We start from the raw sequence: 20,483 nt of genomic DNA, 5'->3' as shown, positions 1-20,483 counted from the left end.
CTACTGGAAATTAAAACTGCTACACCACGAAGAAATGCAGATGATAGACGGGTATTCATTGGACGAATATATTATACTAGAACTGACATGTGATTACATTTTCACGCAGTTTGGGTGCATAGATCCTGAGCAATCAGTACCCAGAACAACCACATTTGGCTGTAAAAACGGCCTTGATATGCCTGGGCATTGAGTCAAACAGAGCTTGGGTGAGGTGTAGAGGTACAGCTGCCCATGTAGCTTCAACACGATACCACAGTTCATCAAGATTAGTGACTGGCGTATTGTGACGAGCCAGTTGCTCGGCCACCATTGACCAGACGTTCTCAATTGGTGAGAGATCTGGAGAATGTGCTGGCCAGGGCAGCAGTCGAACATTTTCTGTATCCAGAAAGGCCCGTACAGGACCTGAAACATGCGGTCGTGCGTTATCCTGCTGAAATATAGGGTTCCGCAGGGATCGAATGAAGGGTAGAGCCACGGGTCGTAGCACATCTGAAATGTAGCGTCCACTGTTCAAAGTGCCGTAAATGCGAACAAGAGGTGACCGAGACGTGTACCCAATGGCACCCCATACCATCACGACAGATGATACGCCAGTATGGCGATGAATAATACACGCTTCCAATGTGCGTTCGCCGCGATGTCGCCAAACACGGATGGGACCATCATGATTCTGTAAACAGAACCTGGATTCATCCGAAAAAATGACGTTTTGCCATTCGTGCACCCAGGTTCGTCGTTGAGTACACCATCGCAGGCGCTCCTGTCTGTGATGCAGCGTCAAGGGTAACCGCAGCCATGGTCTCCGAGCTGATAGTCCATGCTGCCGCATACGTCGCCGAACTGTTCGTGCAGATGGTTGTTGTCTTGCAAACGTCCCCATCTGTTGACTCAGGGATCGAGACGTGGCTGCACGATCCGTTACAGCTATGCGGATGAGATGCGTGTCATCTCGACTGCTAGTGATACGAGGCCGTTGGGATCCAGCACGGCGTTCCGTATTACCCTCCTGAACCCACCGATTCCATATTCTGCTAACAGTCATTGGATCTCGACCAACGCGAGCAGCAATGTCACGATACGATAAACCGCAATCGCGATAGGCTACAATCCGACCTTTCTCAAAGTCGGAAACGTGATGGTACGCATTTCTCCTCCTTACACGAGGCATCACAATAACGTTTCACCAGGCAACGCCGGTCAACTGCTGTTTGTGTATGAGAAATCGGTTGGAAAGTTTCCTCATGTCAGCACGTTGTAGGTATCGCCACCGGCGCCAACCTTGTGTGAATGCTATGAAAAGCTAATCGTTTGAATATCACAGCATCTTCTTCCTGTCGGTTAAATTTCGCGTCGGTAGCACGTCATCTTCGTGGTGTAGCAATTTTAATGGCCAGTAGTGTATATTAATTTTTGTCCCTACCGGTACCCCAGTGGAAATAGCGGAGGGCATTCCAGCCGCACCGCAACCGATCGAGCATTCCAAGGAAGCCCTGAACGGTCCACTTCCGAAAGGTACTCCGAAATCGGATGCACCACCTGCTGATGCGAATGTCACTGAACCTGACCAGGATGTTGCAGCAGAAAATTCTACAAGCTCACAGACATTCCGCTCCCCCATAAAAAATAAGGAACGACGGGTTGCACATCAAGGTGCTGAGCAAATTGTTCCACTAATGCGCGAAAAGGTCAACAAGTAGTGCGGAAATTAAATAAAAGTTCTGAGGAAGGTTCTAATCGTAGTAAGCCTGAATCTGCTTACACTCCAGCCGCCTGTCATGCACCCACTCCCGCGGAAGCAAAACAAGACAAAAGTGTAGCTTCCTATTCAGATAGCTCAGAAATCCACTGTAGAACTGCGAATAACATGTTCAGATCTTTTGCGAAGAAGTTGGCGGGCGAGACCGTGGAAGATGAGGAAATGACAGAAATTCCTTCAACGTTCAGGGAAGTACTTCAGTCTCTAGTAACCTCTAGCGCGGTAAGTGCCCTGTTTTTCGAAGTTAATTATGCATATAAAGGCATATCTCACCCAGACCAACTAACAGGAGGCGGATGTGTAGCCGAACTTACTGATAGCTTTCTTACTGACTGCGTGTGATAAAAGAATTGAATTTATAAAACGTAGTACATCATGAGCCCGCCTCAAACCTGCAAGATTGCAGCTCTGAAGATCAACAGCATACGCAGCTCCCTAAACCTACGTAGCTTGAAAGACTTTCTGTATGCGGCAATATTGATATTATTCTGCTTCAATAAGGAACGGACATTGTCCTACACAGTATCTTTGGATATACCGCTATAATTAGTGCTGAAACTGGAAGTGAATTCGAAACAGCGATACTCTCGAAAGAGGGTATTATCGACAGTCACTTTGAAAAACTCACAAATAATAAAGGGCTCGCTTGTACTATCCACAACACCCGGGTAATTAATATATACGTTCCATCTGGTAGGAGCAAACGAAGCAACCGAGCAGAGTTTTTTAAATATGGAATTGTCCCTTTCTTCGGAGTTTATTATGGTAATACCATTGTAGCGGTAGATTTTAACTGTGTCCTACGTCCCAAAGACCAAGTCCCTAATTTTAGCTCGTCTGCTGGATTAGAATACATAATTAAAAAGTTCCACTTAACTGACGAGTGGGAGCACAAAAACGGTGACGCACCTGGTGTTACGTCCATTATCAATTGCTCGGCAAGTCGCTTGGATATGATATACGTTATCTAACAACTTAAAGACTAATATCCTGCACACAGAAGTGTAGCCCACTAACTTTACTGACCACGCTGCATTTATATGCATAATTAACTTGGAAAAACAGGGCACCTATTGCGCTAGAGGTTACTAGAAGCTAAACGTTGCACACTTGCAAGATGCCGAATGCCGCGAGCGTTGGCAGAAACGCGAAAGTAAATTTATAGCATAAAATCCTTCCCTGACTGGGCGACTAAAATGCACGAAACCGCGATTAAGGAAAATGTTGATCGAATATTCGCGGGAAAAAAGTTTCTGGTACAGGAAAGCAGCCAAATTTTATTTCCAGTGCCTGCGGGACCTGTACAGACTCGGCGCCTCTGTTATTGGAAATTTTGTTGCGATCAGACGAATGAAATTCAAAATTTTGGTTCGGAAATGAAAACAGTTAGAAGGATCAAATACGTACGGGAAGGCAGGTGAAGAAACATCAGTATTTCATGTCATATGAGAACACAAGAGTGGACGTAGAAATATTTTCACAGACGTTAAAATAACTGACGGAACTGTTCTCACAACGTAGAAGAGCATTAAAAAGGAATTCTATAGCCACCTTGCTGACCTGATGTCGGGCAGTGCTGTTAAATGTGAAGTACAAGAAGACGTATTACAAAGTCTTCAAGGCAGACTTAGCATACCGCATCTCGGAGTCTTCGAGAAGAGATTGACGATGACGATATGGTAACCGCAATTAGGCAGAGTCCCAAAAATAAAGTGCCTGGATCAGTCGGCCTTCCAGCAGAGTTTTACCGGGATTTCCAGGCTCAAATGAAAACTAAATTGCACTTAGAATGTAATGAATTACCCTCCTAGAGGCTACCGCCTTATAGTGGGCACCTTCAGTACCGGGCGGGAGGGTTCGCGTATTTCATTGAAGTCGAGAGCTATGCCGGCGGTAGAGTAGGTACTGGCAGGGTCACCCTTGCCGGACTGGTCTCGACTAAGGAGCCAGACGAAGTATGTCCCACAACGTAGGGGAGGGAGGGCTCTAGATGAGTAGTGAAGCCACCTTCCCTGTAGGAGTAAACCTCATAAAAATCCTTGTCCTCCAGGTTGGGGGTTGGGAATAGGGCTAATAAACGCATACTGAAAAAAAAAAAAATGTTACGGAAATTCAACAGCAGCCTCGGAATGTGGATGGAAAACATGTATCACGACCCCGGCAAAGGAAACGGATAAAGGATCTGATAGTAGCATCATGGAATGTGAGGTTAATGCTTCAGCCTGGATAGATGAAAGAAATAGCTAATGAAATTTTAAAATTTAAGTATGATGTCGCAGGGCTACAGGAAATAAGATGGCAAGGGAATGGGCAGATAGATAAACCTGAATACTCATTGGTATATAGTGGACCAGAAGAAGGAACAGGCCAACTTGGAACAGGTTTTATAATAACTAGAGAATTAGAAAAAGCCTTCTAGAATTGGAATTCATAAATGAAAGTATGTGCAGACTCAGACTACGACGGAAATTTGGGAATATATCAATAGAGATTGCACATTCACCAGCAGAGGAAAAAGAGAATCTAATTAAAGAACAGATCTACGAAAACTTGGAAAAAGTATGCTGCGTAGTACCTAAATATGACTTGATGCTAGTAATAGGAGGTTTTAATGCAAAAATAGGGAGGAATGAACAGCCATATGGAGTTTCTGGGAAATATTCAATAATCGAAGAAAACAACGCGAATGGAGACTTACTATGCCAATTCGCAGCAAGGAATAATATGATTATTAATAGTACCTGCTTTCCACACAAAAGGATCCATACGGGTACTTGAAAGTCTGCTGTCAATGGAGTAGTCAATCAGATTGACCATATTTTACTGATTGCACGCCACTCCACGTCAGTTACGGATGTACGGAGCTACAGAGGACCAAACTGGGCCTCAGACCACTCTGTGATCAAATCAGTCCTGGGAGAGAAACTGTCACTAACAAATGGCAACAGAATAGGAAAGATGATGAAATGGAATGCAGACATACTGAAAATCCCTGATGAAGTAAAAAAAAATACCAAGGAACATTAAGCAGAAAGTTGAGCGATGAAGAGACTACAGTAGGAGTAGACGAAAGGTGGAACAGGGTTGAAAAAGCGATTAAAGATGCTGCAGATGAAGTAATAGGCGTTAAAAGGAATAGAAGAACCCAGGAGTGGTTTGATGAAGATTGCAGATCAGCAATAGAGGAAAAGAACAGGGCAAGAACAAAAGTGGTACAGTGAGAAACCAGAAATAATGGGAGAAAATATAGAGAATTAAGGAGAAGAGCTAACAGACTGTGTAAGAGAAAGATAAGAGAGTGGACTAAGAAGAAATTTCAATAACTAGAAGAGTTAAAGCAACAGAGTGAAATAAGGAAGTTCTATTATGCCATAGGCAAAATGAAGAATAGATTTCAACCAAAAACAGTCGCCTGTTCCAGTAAAGATTGGAAAATGATAAGGGAGGAAGAACTAGTGGGAAGATGGGCAGAGTATTTGAAAGATGCACTAAGCACCAGCCTAGAAGATGAAGAGACAGCCGCACAGGAGGAAAGAGTGGAGTTGGTAGTAGACAGTGATTCCAATGAGGCAAGAAAGCCAACACTGCAAGAGGTCTCCCAGGCTGTGCAAAAGTCAAAAAACAATCGAGCCCCTGGGGAAGACAGCGTAATTGCTGAATTAATAAAAGCTGGTGGCGAGGCTGTAATAAAGGAACTGCACACATTAACATCAGATATATGGGAAACAGAAACTATGCCAGATAATTGGAAAACTGGAATAATAATAACCATTTACAAGAAAGTGGATAGAAGAGCATGTGAAAATTGTAGAGGTATAACACTCCTAAGCACATCTTATAAGATCTTCATAAGTATACTAAACTAAAGGATACAGAAGTATGCAGAAGGAATGCTAGGGGAATATCAGTGTTGCTTTCGACCAGACAGAGGAACAACTGATCAAATATTTGTGATAAGACAAATGATGGAAAAGTTCTATGAATATGATATAGATCAGCATTTTCTATTCCTAAATTTCAAACAAGCCTTTGACTGCTTATATCGGCAAGATCTATACAGAGTACTGAAAGAAGTTGGTGTATGTCCTTAACTAATAAGTCTAATCAGAATGAATGACAGAGACAAGAGTACAAGTAAAGGTTCTTAGCAGAACAAGTGAAAGCTTGGACTTTAATAAAAGCAAGGTGATAGTCCTTCCACTGTCCTATTCAATATAGCCCTGCATAGTATAAAATCAATAAAATAAGCACCATATTTTTGGAAACTAGCCAGATGACATTACTATAGTAGTAAGAAATATTAATATACTCAAGAAACATACCGGGCAATGGAAACAGAAGCCTTAAAAAGAGGCCTCATAGTAAATGAAAACAAAACAAAATACATGGTAATGTCAGAATCCGAGGCCAGAAGAACCCCTAAAAACCTAAATATCAACGGGCAATGCTTCAAAGGAGTGTCCTCTTTTAACTACTTGGGAGACATAATAACAAATGATAACAGTATTAGAATGGCTAAAAGGGAAATAATACAAGCTGGAAACAGAACTTACTTTGCAAATATGCAACTTTTCAGAAATAGCCTTATTACAAGAAAAACAAAACTGCTAATATATAATTCCCTAGTCCGCCCAGTTATCACATACGGGTCAGAGGTATGGACGTTGACAGAACATGATAAAAATGCACTAAGGACCACTGAGCGGAAAATACTACGCGAAATCCATGGGCCAATAAGGGAGGAAGAAGGCTGGAGAATACTCTACAATGCCGAATTACAAGAGTTAATACAAGGTAGGGACGTAGTAAAATTTGTGAAATCACAGCGAATACGATAGCTAGGACACTTGGAAAGAATGGCAGACGGTATAATTGCAAAGAAAATGATGAAAGGTGTGATTCATTCAGCTAGGCGAAACGGGAGTCCTAGAAGAAGATGGATCTACGACGTAATAAAGGATCCTACCAGTATGGGAGTTCGGAGGTGGAAAAGAGCAGCAAATAACCGAGAAGTGTGGAGGAAGATCGTTGAAGAAGCCAAGGCTCACCAAGGGCAGTAGCACTACTGAAGACGAAGAAGAAGAAGACGTAATGAACTAATGAACTCTGAAGGGGAATCTCAAAGGAACTTTGGAAGGAACTATGGTACTAGTTCCGAAACACCCACACTCAGTGTCAATAAATAAACCTAAGACCAGTTACTCTCCTGAATAGTTATTACAAAATTATGGCACGCACTCTTGCCCGCAGACTAAAAATGATAATGGATGAGATAACCGGCCCGTATCAAACTAGTGTGGGTAAAGATAGATCAATTCAAACTATTTGCGAATATAGGGGCCTCAAAGCGACGAAAGATGTTTTCAGGCGTCTGTGCGCTATAACGTCGCTTGATTTCGAGAAAGCTTTCGATTGGGTCAACCACCGGTACCTTCTCAAAACAATGAACGCCCTGGATTTTTCCCAATGTTTTGTCAAAATCATTGGTAGAACTTTGAAGAGCAGCATATCGACAATCATGGTTAATGGTCAACTAACCAGGAAACTTGTGTTCACGAGTTCGGTGCGACAAGGTTGTCCGATGTCGATGGTCTTGTTTGCCATTGTCATTGAGCCCCTGCTAGCCATTCTGCAGAAACAAATACGATGGCTGCACAAACACTGCCAACATATCGTATGTAAGGCATATGCAAATGATATGGGTCTCGTGATTTGCGGTGAAAGTGACTTGGAGAAGGCACTGCGGATCATCAGCAAATACGAACTTCCATCAGGTGCGAAGCTAAGCAAAACTAAATCATGCAACATGAATGTAGAGCATGGAATATTTTTGCAAAACCCGGGAGATCTCAATGTTGTCACTCATATACAAATTCTGGATATCGACTACAGGTCTAATTCAAAGCGTACTATAGCTGGAAACTAAGAAAATCCTCGCCAGCGTGCGAGCCAACGTTAAAGAACATAGCTTGAGGAGACACGACGACATTCAAAAGGCAGCCTTTGCAAATATGTACATAGGCTCAAACATCAACTATGTGACACACGTTTTACCCATACCACACGAAAGAGCTGCAAGAATTCTCTCAGCTTTGGGCCATTTTGAAACTCGTGGTAACATTTTCAAAGTGAAGTTTGACACGTTGACCCTATTCGTGTGTTCCATAAACAAGATGTGGAAGATGATACCGACCAGCCTCACGTCCCACTTCCTTGATGAAATTACTCACACTGTCTTGCATGCAGACGTAGACGTACGGCACTTCCCAACGGCTTCTATAATCTGCAACAAGTTTTACTCGAACTCAGTTATGCTAAGACCAGAGTCCACCCGTCGGAAATGGAAAAAGTTAAGAACATATATGCGAACTTAATCGAAAACAAAAGCAGAAATGCGAGGGAACAAAAATACCCGCACTATAACTGGAAGGTCATTTGGAAAAATCTCAACACACCTACCAGCAAATGTGAAAACTACTTGGTACAGAGCAGTAAACAGGAAAGTACCAAAAAAAACCCAAAAAGAACGAAACTTCATGTAATCCATCTCGGTATTCGCCAACATGTGAGAATAGCAACCTGATAGACACCGACGAACGTAGGTTTGTGTGCACTCAAGTGAAGGACATCTGGCGAGTTATCAGACAAATTTAGCCACGATGACACAATAGTACCCACCCCAGTATCTTGCCTGCCGATTTTTTGAATCCTCGTCATGTGCTTTTCAAAATGATGTGCTGTAAACTGGCTAAAAGGCCAGACAATACATTTCCTGCCGACTGAAGAATTAGACGAAAAATGATTTCAGCATGTATATTTATCTTCAACTTCATCACGTAATTAAGAAGAAAGACTCCAAGAAAAAATTCACAAATTTCTTAGGAAATATAATAATATGAAACATAGTGTGCAAAGTGAATAGAATGAGACTTAAGAAAAAAATAACTAATTTTCATTAAGTCTGTTTTTCTCCATTACACGGTATTCTTGTTATTTATACACATAAAAAAATGCTTCTCATCAACCCTGTTCGCAGAACTCTCGAAGATAGATGTTCACTGTGTATATTGTATAACAGACACAGTCCCTTTGACTGTTCAGAGATGTCACTAAACCCGCGCAAAGATGTAAACAACCATGCATGAGCTGCGCCTATTTGACGGAGGGGGTCCGACAGCCGATCAGTCGCAGTCATTCCATCAGGAAGGAGGTACACGGCTCGTGTTTTCTTTAGTTAACCATGTCTAGACGGTCAGTTTCGCGGTTCAATAGCGTCCGCATTGTTACTTTGTGCCAGGAAGGGCTCTCAACAAAAACAGTGTCCAGGCGCCTCTGAGTGAACCAAAGCGATGTTGTTCAGTCATGGAGGAGATACAGAAGACACGAACTGTCGATGACATGCCTCGCTCAGACCGCCCAAGGGCTACTACGGCAGTGGACGACCGCCACCTACGGGTTATGGCTCTGAGGAACACTGACAGCAACACCACCATGTTGAATACCGATCTTCTGGCAGCCATAGGACGTCGTGTCACGACTCAAACTGTACACAATAAGCTGCATGATACGCAACTTCACTCACGATGTCCATGTCGAGGTCCATTTTTGCAACCACTACACCATGCAGCGCGGTACAAATGGGCCCAGCAGTATGCCGAATGGACCGCCCAGTATTGGTATCACGTTCTCTTCACCGATGAGTGTCGCATATGCCTTCAACCTGACAATCGTCGGAGGCGTGTTTGGAGGTTCAAAAAAATGGTTCAAATAAATGGTTCAAGTGGCTCTGAGCACTATGGGACTTAACTTCTCAGGTCATCAGTCCCCTAGAACTTAGAACTACTTAAACCTTACTAACCTAAGGACATCACACACATCCATGCCCGAGGCAGGATTCGAACCGGCGACCGTAGCGGTCACGCGGTTCCAGACTGAAGCGCCTAGAACCACTCGGCCACACCGGCCGGCAGCAAACCAACACCGACGACGATAGTTCAAGTATACACGCTGACGTCGCAAGTTGAAGAGGAAGAGGCAGACAAAGTGTATGCAGTTACTGAAATGGTAACACAGTACGTAAAGCGAGATGAAAATTTGATAGTCATGGAGGGCTGGAATGCAGTTGTAGGGGAAGGAGCACAAGAAAACGTTACAGGAGAATATAGGGTTCGCACTAGGAATGAGGGAGGAGAAAGACTAATTGAGTTCTGCAATAAATTTCATCTAGTAATAGCGAATACTCTGTTCGAGAATCACAAGAGGAGGAGCTGTAATTGGAAAAGGCCGGATGATACGGGAAGTTTTCAGTTAGATTACATCTTGGTCAGACTGAGATTCCGAAATCAGATACTGGATTGTAAGGCTCACTCAGCAGCAGATATAGACTCAGATCACAATTTATTAATGATGAAGAGTAGGTTTAAGTTTAAGGTGCTATTCAGGAAGAATCAATATGCAAATAGTGGGGTACGGAAGTACTGAGGAATGATGAGATAGCAAACGGCCTATTGGCTTCTGTCTCGGGTTCTTAGGCCGACGTTCATCTAATGATTTTTCTGACGTTTCGCCAGCACGAGTGGCTGGCATTGTCAAAGCTTCACCCTCCATTGCCGGTGGTGAACTGGAGCCGAGCTCGCGGCCGATTTCTCCACCTGCCCCAACCTGCAATGTCCCACTTGCAATGTCGGGAATATACCGTATACCATGCACATGCGGAAAAGTTTATGTCGGAATGACTGGACGATCAATTAACACCAGGATCAAAGAGCATAAGCGACATTGCAGGTTGGGGCAGGTGGAGAAATCGGCCGTGGCAGAGCACGCACTGAATGAGACCGACCACGTAATAAAATTCGCCGACACGGAAGTTCTGGCTGTAGAGAAGCACTATCACACGCGCTTGTTCAGAGAAGCTGTAGAAATACAAAAACACGCGAACAGTTTCAACAAGAAAGAGGAAAGCCTTAAGGCAAACGGATCCTGGCTTCCCGTACTGCAGCGAACGAACGTCGCAGGTAGCAAGAGGAGAACCGCACCGGAAATGACCGCGGAGAAGCCCTCGGACGTTGGCGCGCCAGGTACATATAGTCTGCGGCCGCGAGCTCGGCTCCAGTTCACCACCGGCAATGGAGGGTGAAGCTTTGACAATGCCAGCCACTCGTGCTGGCGAAACGTCAGAAAAATCATTAGATGAACGTCGGCCTAAGAACCCGAGACAGAAGCCAATAGGTAGTTTGTCAACAAGTGGCCACGAAAGCCTTAACAATTTTGTAATGATGAGATACCCTTGAAGTTCTCTATGGTTATACATAGAGCAATAGTAGCAGCAGTAGGCAGTACAGTTGTAGGGGAATGGACATGTCTAAAAAGGGCAATCACAGAATTTGGACAGAAAAACCTAGGTACAAAGAAGGTAAATGCGAAAAAAAAACAACGGTTAACAGAAGAAATACTTCAGCTGATCGATGAAAGAAGGAAGTACAAAAATGGTCAGGAAAATTCAGAAATACAAGTCGCTGAGGAATGAATTAAACAGGAAGTGCAGGGAAGCTAAGGCGAAATGGCTTCGTGAAAAATGTGAACAAATCGAAAAAAATGAATGATTGTCGGAAGTGCTGACTCAGCACATAGGAAAGTTAAAACAATCTTCGGTGAAATTAACGTCAAATGTGGTAACATTATGTGTTCATCGGGAATTCTAGTGTTAAAAACAGAGGAGAGAGCGGATAGGTGGAAAGAATATACTGAAGGCCTGTATGTAGGGGACGACTTCTCTGATGACTTCATAGAAAAAGAAATTCCAGTCGACACAGAAGAGATTGCGGATCCATTATTAGAATCAGAAGTTAAAGAATCTTTGGAAGACAAACTCCAGTGAGGCATAAGAGACAGACAACATTCCACCGGGATTTCTAAAATCATTGGGAGAGGTGACAACAAAAGGATTATTCACATTGGAGTGTAGAATGCGTGAGCCTGGAGACATACAATTTGACTTTCAGGAAAATGTCATCCATACAATTGTGAAGACTGAATGAGCTAACAAGTGTAGAATTATCACACAATCAGCTTAACACCTCATGCATCCAAGTTGCTGACAAGAATAACATACAGAAGAATGGAAAAGAAAATTGAGGATGTGTTAGATGACGACCAGTAGAGGCACCAGAGAGAAAATTCTTACGTTGCGGCTGATAATGGAAGCAAGAGTAAAGAAAAATCAAGACCCTTTCATAGGATTTGCAGACCCGGAAAAAGCGTTCGACAATGTAAAATGGCGCAAGATGTTCGAAATGTTGATAAAAGTAGGGCTAACAATACGAGACTGGAATAGAAGGGAGAACCGATAGAGGCACTCAAGGTACCCTCCGCCACACACCGTCAGGTGGCTTACTGAGTATGGATGTAGATGTAGATGTAGATGTAAGCTGTAGGGAGAGACGGTAATACACAATACGTACAAGAGCCAACAGGGAATAATAAGAGTCGACGACCAAGAATGAAGTGCTCGGATTAAAAAGGGTGTAAGACAGGTATGTAGTCTTTCATCTCTACTGTTCAATCAGTACATAGAGGGAGAAATGATGGAAATAAAAGAAAGGTTCAGAAGTAGAATTTAATGACAAGGTGAAAGGATATCAATGATACGATTCACTGATGACATTGCTATCCTGAGTGAATGTGAAGAAGAATCACATGATCTGCTGAATTGAGTGAATATTCTAATGAGTACAGAAAATTAACTTAGAGTAAATAAAAGAAAGGTGAAAGTAATGTGAAGTAGCAGAAATGAGAACAGCGAGAAACTTAACATCAGCGTTGATGGTCACGAAGTAGGTGAAGTTAAAGAACTGCGCTACCTAGGCAGCAAAATAACCAATGACGGATGGAGTAAGGAGGCCATCAAAATCAGAGTAGCACTGTCGAAAAGAGCATACCTGGCCAAGAGAAGTCTAATAGTATCAAATACAGCCTTTAATTTTAGGAAGAAATTTCTGAGAATGTACATTTGGAGCACAGCATTGTATGGTAGTGAAACATGGACTGTGGGGAAAGCGGTACAGAAGAGAATCGAAGTATTTGAGATGTGGTGCTGCAGACGAACGTTGAAAATTCGATGGACTGATAAGGTAAGCAACGAGGAGGTTCAAAATGGTTCAAATGGCTCTGAGCACTATGGGACTCAACTTCTGAGGTCATTAGTCCCCTAGAACTTAGAACTAGTTAAACCTAACTAACCTAAGGACACCACAAACATCCATGCCCGAGGCAGGATTCGAACCTGCGACCGTAGCGGTCTCGCGGTTCCAGACTGCAGCGCCTTTAACCGCACGGCCACTTCGGCCGGTCAACGAGGAGGTTCTGCGCAGAATCGGGCAGGAAAGGAAAATGTGAAAAATACTGACAAGGAAAAGGGACGGGATGACACGACATTTTTTAACACATTAGGGAATGACATCCATGGTACTAAAGGGGGGGGGGGGGGCGAGATGCAGAGGGCAAAAGGTGTAGAGGAAGAGAGAGATTGGAATACGTCCAGCAATTAATTGAGGACGTAGGTTGCATGTGCTATCTGGGATGAAGAGATTGGCACAAGAGAGGAATTCGTTGCGGGACATATAAACCATTCAGAAGAAAAATTATGCCTTGTGTAAGGACCAACGTCTACCAACGTGAGCTGAATTTTAACAGTGGCATGTGTGTGGCCTACTGAGTACACTGAGTACATTGTTCCACGGTATTATATTGGTCAGGATCTAGTGGCTGCAATGTGAATGTGGGGTCAGTTGGCTCGATAGGGACACGCTGAGGGTCATGTAGGATCTCAACGGCCCCACGTGATATATTCTTCAATCCAAGTCACAAATATCAAGTCATAAATTGGAAGCAGTACAAGTATCAAAGCTCACACTGGGACGTCATCAGGATATCCACGCACTATTAGCATTGTAACGATTGTTACCGCTTCCCATGAGTCGTAGTAGATAGAGGCATGCCGACAGGGATGCAGCCAACGACAGCACCAGCCATGTAAGTGGCACCATGTCGTCTTTATAGACACGTACCAATTCAATGTACGGCATCATAATGGACACTCGCATTATCATCCGAAAGCTCTAAGGAGAAAGAACGTTACCAGCTCTCATGGGTCATCGCCATATGTGCCCAGCACGAGGGGCGATGGTCTGTGCCACCGTACGGTACGCAACACCATCACTGGTTGACAAAGCCAGTAACTTGAACAGAAGGCGCTATATTTCAACTGTTGTGGTAGGTGCCTATGCACTAATTTTGATGTCTTCGTGGGGTGTCGTTTTAACATGCAACACGATATGATGCTTGTGCCATCCTCATCTACATCTACATCCATACTCCGCAAGCCACCTGACGGTGTGTGGCGGTGGGTACCTTCGGTTCTCCCTTCTATTCCAGTCTCATATTGTTCGTGGAAAGAAGAATTGTCGGTATGTCTCTGTGCGGGCTCTAATCTCTCTGATTTTCTCCTCATGGTCTCTTCGCGAGATATATGTAGGAGGGAGCAATATACTGCTTGACTCCTCGGTGAAGGTATGTTCTCGAAACTTTAACAAAAGCCCGTACCGAGCTACTGAGCGTCTCTCCTGCAGAGTCTTCCACTGCAGTTTATCTATCATCTCCGTAACGCTTTCGCGATTATTTAATGATCCTGTAACGAAGCGCGCTGCTCTCAGTTGGATCTTCTCTATCTCTTCTATCAACCCTATCTGGTACGGATCCAACACTGCTGAGCAGTATTCAAGCAGTGGGCGAACAAGCGTACTCTAACCTACTTCCTTTGTTTTCGGATTGCATTTCCTTAGGATTCTTCCAATGAATCTCAGTCTGGCATCTGCTTTACCGACGATCAACCTTATATGATCATTCCATTTTAAATCACTCCTAATGTGTACTCGCAGATAATTTATGGAATTAACTGCTTACAGTTGCTGACCTGCTATATTGTAGCTAAATGATAAGGGATCTTTCTTTCTATGTATTCGCAGCACATTACACTTGTCTACATTGAGATTCAATTGCCATTCCCTGCACCTTGCGTCAATTCGCTGCAAATCCTCCTGCATTTCAGTACAATTTTCCATTGTTACAACCTCTCTATATACCACAGCATCATCCGCAAAATGCCTCAGTGAACTTCCGATGTCATCCACAAGGTCATTTATGTATATTGTGAATAGCAACGGTCCTACGACATTTTCCCCTGCGGCACCTTCGGAAGACTTCTCTCCATTGAGAATGACATGCTGCGTTTTGTTATCTAGGAACTCTTCAATGCAATCACACGATTGGTCTGATAGTCCATATGCTCTTACTTTGTTCATTAAACGACTGTGGGGAACTGTATCGAACGCCTTGCGGAAGTCAAGAAACACGGCATCTACCTGTGAACCCGTCTCGTGGACGAACAGCGCGAGCTGGGTTTCACACGATCGTCTTTTTCGAAACCCATGCTGATTCCCACAGAGTAGATTTCTAGTCTCCAGAAAAGTCATTATACTCGAACATAACACGTGTTCCAAAATTCTACAACTGATCGACGTTAGAGATATAGGTCTAAAGTTCTGCACATCTGTTCGACGTCTCTTCTTGAAAACGGGGATGATGACCTGTGCCCTTTTCCTATCCTCTGCAACGCTACGCTCTTGTAGAGACCTACGGTACACCGCAGCAAGAAGGGGGGCACGTTCCTTTGCGTACTCTGTGTAAAATCGAACTGGTATCCCATCAGATCCAGCGGCCTTTCCTCTTTTGAGCGATTTTAATTGTTTCTCTATCCCTCTGTCGTCTGTTTCGATATCTACCATTTTGTCATCTGTGCAACAATCTAGAGAAGGAACTACAGTGGAATCTTCCTCTGTGAAACAGCTTTGGAAAAAGAGATTTAGTATTTGGGCCTTTAGTCTGTCATACTCTGTTTCAGTACCATTTTGGTCACAGTGTCTGGACATTTTGTTTAGATCCACCTACCGCTTTGACATAAGACCAAAATTTCTTAGGATTTTCTGCCAAGTCAGTACATAGAACTTTACTTTCGAATTTATTGAACGCCTCTTGCATAGCCCTCCTCACACTACATTTCGCTTCGCGTAATTTTTGTTTTTCCGCAAGGCTTTGGCTATGTTTATGTTTGCTGTGAAGTTCCCTTTGCTTCCGCAGCAGTTTTCTACTCGTTTGTTGTACCACGGTGGCTCTTTTCCATCTCTTACGATCTTTCTTGACACATACTCATCTAACGCATATCGTACTATGGTTTTGAACTTTGTCCACTGATCCTCAACACTATCTGTACTTGAGACAAAACTTTTGTGTTGAGCTGTCAGGTACTCTGAAATCTGCTTTTTGTCACTTTGGCTAAACAGAAAAATCTTCCTACCTTTTTTTAATATTTCTATTTACGGCTGAAATCATCGATGCAGTAACCGCTTTATGATCGCTGATTCCCTGTTCTGCGTTAACTGTTTCAAATAGTTCGGGTCTGTTTGTCACCAGAAGGTCGAATATGTTATCTCCACGAGTCGGTTCTCTGCTTAACTGCTCAAGGTAGTTTTCAGATAAAGCACTTAAAAAATTTAACTGGGTTCTTTGTCCCTGTTACCCGTTATGAACGTTTGAGTTCACCCAGTCTATATCCGGCAAATTAAAATCAACACCCAGAACTGTAACATGTTGGGGAAATATACTCGAAATATTTTCCAAAAATATCCTTCAGGTGCTCAGCCACAACAGCTGCTGAGCCAGGGGTCCTATAGAGACATCCAATTACCATGTCTGAGCCTGCTTTAACCGTGACCTTCACCCAAATTATTTCACATTTCGGACCTCCGTCAATTTCCTTCGATACTATTACACTTCTTATCGCTATAAACACGCCTCCCCCTTCACTGTCCAGTCTGTCTCTACGGTATACATTCCAATCTGAGTTTAGAATTTAATAACTGTTTACATCTGGTTTCAGCCAACTTTCTGTCCCTAGTACTATGTGGGCATTGTGGCCGTTTATTGATGAGAGCAGTTCTGGGACCTTTCGATAGGCACTCCTGCAGTTTACTATTAGCACATTAATATTGTTATTCCATGTTGCATTTTGCCTACTCCTACTTTGCCGCGTGTCAGGAGGCGTCTTGTCGTGCCTAGGGAGGGAATTCTCTAACCTAAAAAACCCACATGTGCACTCCACACGTACTCCGCTACCCTTGTAGCCGCTTCCTGCGTGTAGTGCTCGCCTGACCTATTCAGGGGGACCCTAGGGACCCTACATTTCCCACCCGATAGCGGACGTCGCAGAATCGTCTGAGCCTTTGGTTTAAGCCTTCCACTCAGCTCCAAACCAGAAGACCGCGAGGTTATTCGAGTGTTAACCCGTCCAGCACATTCTCCAGTTCTCTCGCCCATTGAAATAGCTTCTGGTTGCCAAGAGAATGGCTCGCCAACATTTGACACCCTCTACGACTGATGAACTCTGGCAGAGTTGAAACAGCATGGAATGGCATGCCTGTATCTGTCATCCAAGCTCAATTCGACTGGACGTTCAGCCAGGTTTGAACCGAAGCTGCTCCAACAAGTGGGAGCTCGACTTATTAAACTTTCCACTCTGCATAATCCCAGTTCACCTTCAAATGTAATGTAATCCTCCTACAATACTGCATGCGCATAGTAAGTAAAGGTTTATTTACTTGATATCTTTCTCGGTATTACTTTTTTAAAGGGGAGCAGACGACAATGGAAATACCATTAAGGTTAAACATCCGGTTGTCAATTGATTCATTAGAGATGGAGCATAAACTAGGAATGACAAAGAAATTGACAAAGTCCTAATCAAAAGAATAATTTGGTCATTTGCCTTAAATGATTTAGGGAAACTGAATATTTTTTGCAAGCTACTGTATGACTGCTAGTGCCTACCATAATTTTATGCTGACCATAGTGCTCCACACAGACCTCTAAAGTGCCCTCGGTCCCACCGCGCATCGGAATGATGCTACTCAATTAAGGCCGCTGGCACTGTTGCCCACACAACATCAAATGGAGGTGGAGCTGCTTGGGGTCCTTATGTCTGCTCCTTGATAATGTTTCATTTATTACAGCAGTTATAAATATTTTTTAAAGAAAAGTACAAGAATTATAAATTTATGGCATATTTTAAGAAGAGAACTGAAAGTAGACAGGAAACAGTAGGTACATTATGTGATCAAAAGTATCTGGACACCTGGCTGAAAATGACTTAAAAGTTCGTGGCGCCCTCCATCGGTAATGCTGAAATTCAATATAGTGTTGGGTCACTATTAGCCATGACGACAGCCTCCACTCTCGCAGGCATACGTTCAGTCAGGTGCTGAAACGTTTCTTGGGGTATGGCAGCCCATTCTTCACGGAGTGCTGCACTGAGGAGAGGTGTCGATGTCGGTCGGTGAGGCCTGGCACGAATTCGGTGTTCCAAAACATCCCAAAAGTGTTCTATATGATTCAGGTCAGAACTCTGTGGAGCCCAGTCCACTACAGGGATGTTGTTGTCGTGCAACTACTCCGCCACAGGTCGTTACTCGGTAGTATTAAAAGACACAAATACCAGCCCCGAATTGTTCATCAAAAGTACAAAGTAAGAATATGCTTAAAACATCAATGTAGGCCTGTGCTGAGATAGTACCGCGCAAAACAAGGGGTGTAAGTCCCCCCCCCCTCCCCCCCACCACGAAAAACACGACCACGCCATAACACGCTAGCAGATGAAGTTCACCGAGCATTCGCCATACTCACACCCTGCCGTCAGATCGCCACATTGTGTACTGTGATTCGTCACTCCACATAACGTTTTTCCACTGTTCAATCGTCCAATGTTTACGCGCCTTACTCCAAGCGAGGCGTCATTTGGCATTTACTGCCGTCATGTGTGGCTTATGAACAGCCGCTCGATCATGAAATTCTAGTTTTCTCACCTCCCGCCTAACTGTCATAGTATTGTATTGTGTTGTACTGTATTGAATGGAACTGGGGACCTAGAAACGACAGAGAGGGTGCGTCCCCGCCGTAGCCCTCAGTGGTACACAACCTCACAACAGGCTACAGCAGTCCACTCACCACACCGCCACCTCACACCGAACTTAGGGTTATTGTGTTCTTCGCCCCCAGTGGACCCCCACTCGGGAACGTCTCATACCAGGCGAGTGTAAAAATTATTGCGTGTTAGAGGAATGATGGTGTACGTGTATGTGGACAGTGTTTGCGCAGCAATCGCCGACATAGTGTAACTGAGGCGGAATAAGGGGAACCAGCCCGCATTTGACGAGGCTGATGGAAAACCGCCTTAAAAACCATCCACAGAGTTGCCGGCCCACCGGACCTGGACACTAATCGGCTGGGCGGATTCGTGCTGGGGAATGGCACGCCTTCCCGCCCGGAAGCAGTGCGTTAGACCGCACGGCTAACCGGGCGGACAATGTTATATTACTTGCAGTGGATCCTTATGCAGTTTCGAATTCCTGTATGATGGTCTGGATAGGTGTCTGCCTATTACACATTACGACTCTCTTCAAATGTCGGCGGTCTCTGTCAGCCAAGAGACGAGGTCAGCATGCACGCACTTTTGCTGTTCGTGTCCCTTCATGTTTCCACTTTACTATCACATCGGAAACAGTGGACGTAGGGATGTTTAGAAGTGTGGAAATCTCGTGTACAAACGTATGACACAAGTGACATCCAATCACCTGACCACGTTCGAAGTCCGTGAGTTCCACGAAGCGCCCCATTCTGCTCTCTCAAGATGTCTAATGACTACTGAGGTCGCTGATATGGAGTACCTGGCAGTAGGTGGCAGCACAAAGCCCCTAACATGAAAAACGTATGTCTTTCGGGGTGTCCGGTTACTTTTGATCACATAGTGTATTTATGTCCCTTCAGCAACATGACTCGGAGAAGAGGACTTGGTATTGAACTTCAACTCCAGAGTCCCTGTGTGGTGCTACCCAGGTTAGTATTACCGACATAACCGTTGCTCCTCAAGAAAACAATATTTGTTCAGTCCATGCCGTTTTGAGGAAATGCAAAATCAGACTTAAGAAATTAACCACGAACATAAAAGGAACCCGAATACACCGCCTGGAAAAAATTACTACACTCTTTTATAAGTTTCCGATTCACTCTAGATGAATGTGGAGTACATGATATGATTACATTTACAGATGAACAGCACAAGCGGTTGTGTGGTACCATGTATCGACACTTGCTGAAACACCCATATTAGTAAGTGGTGTAGCCTGCATGGGCGGCAGTCGATCGTAGAGAAGGAGAATACTGTCCTGGGATACGTTATGCCACGCCTGCTCGACCTGTTCACGTGCTTCAGGAAGAGTTGTTGGTTGACGAGGCACATGAGTCACTTCTCGTCCCAACACATCCCACACGTGCTTGATTGGGGACAAGTCCATAGACTGTGCCGGCCAGGGAAGCTGCTACACGTCTAGAAGAGCACGTTGAGTTTCACGGGCAGTGTGTAGCCGAGTATTATGATGCTAGAGGAACACGTCACCTTTCTGTCACAAGAAAGGCAAAAGAAAGGGTCTAACATTCTGCACGTACTGAGGGCGGTTTAGCTCCCCTTCAGAAACGCCAAAGGTGATCGAGAGTTGTAGCTTGTCGCATCCCACAGCATAAGGCGTGGGGTGGGGTTAATGTATGTTGGACGAATACA

At 44.1% G+C, this 20,483-nt stretch overlaps 1 protein-coding gene across 1 annotated transcript in view; it reads right to left on the bottom strand.

Moving 5' to 3' along the window:
- LOC126252457 (juvenile hormone esterase-like) overlaps nt 1-20,483 on the bottom strand; it is a 68,717-nt gene that overhangs the window by 25,137 nt on the left and 23,097 nt on the right. The gene's annotated exons all lie outside the window — the stretch shown is intronic.

This window comes from Schistocerca nitens, chromosome 4 (genome assembly GCF_023898315.1).
Source record: "Schistocerca nitens isolate TAMUIC-IGC-003100 chromosome 4, iqSchNite1.1, whole genome shotgun sequence".
NCBI classification, from domain to species: Eukaryota; Metazoa; Arthropoda; class Insecta; order Orthoptera; family Acrididae; genus Schistocerca; species Schistocerca nitens.
The sequence above is the reverse complement of the archived record's forward strand: the minus strand, read 5'-3'. Positions and strand labels throughout refer to the sequence as shown.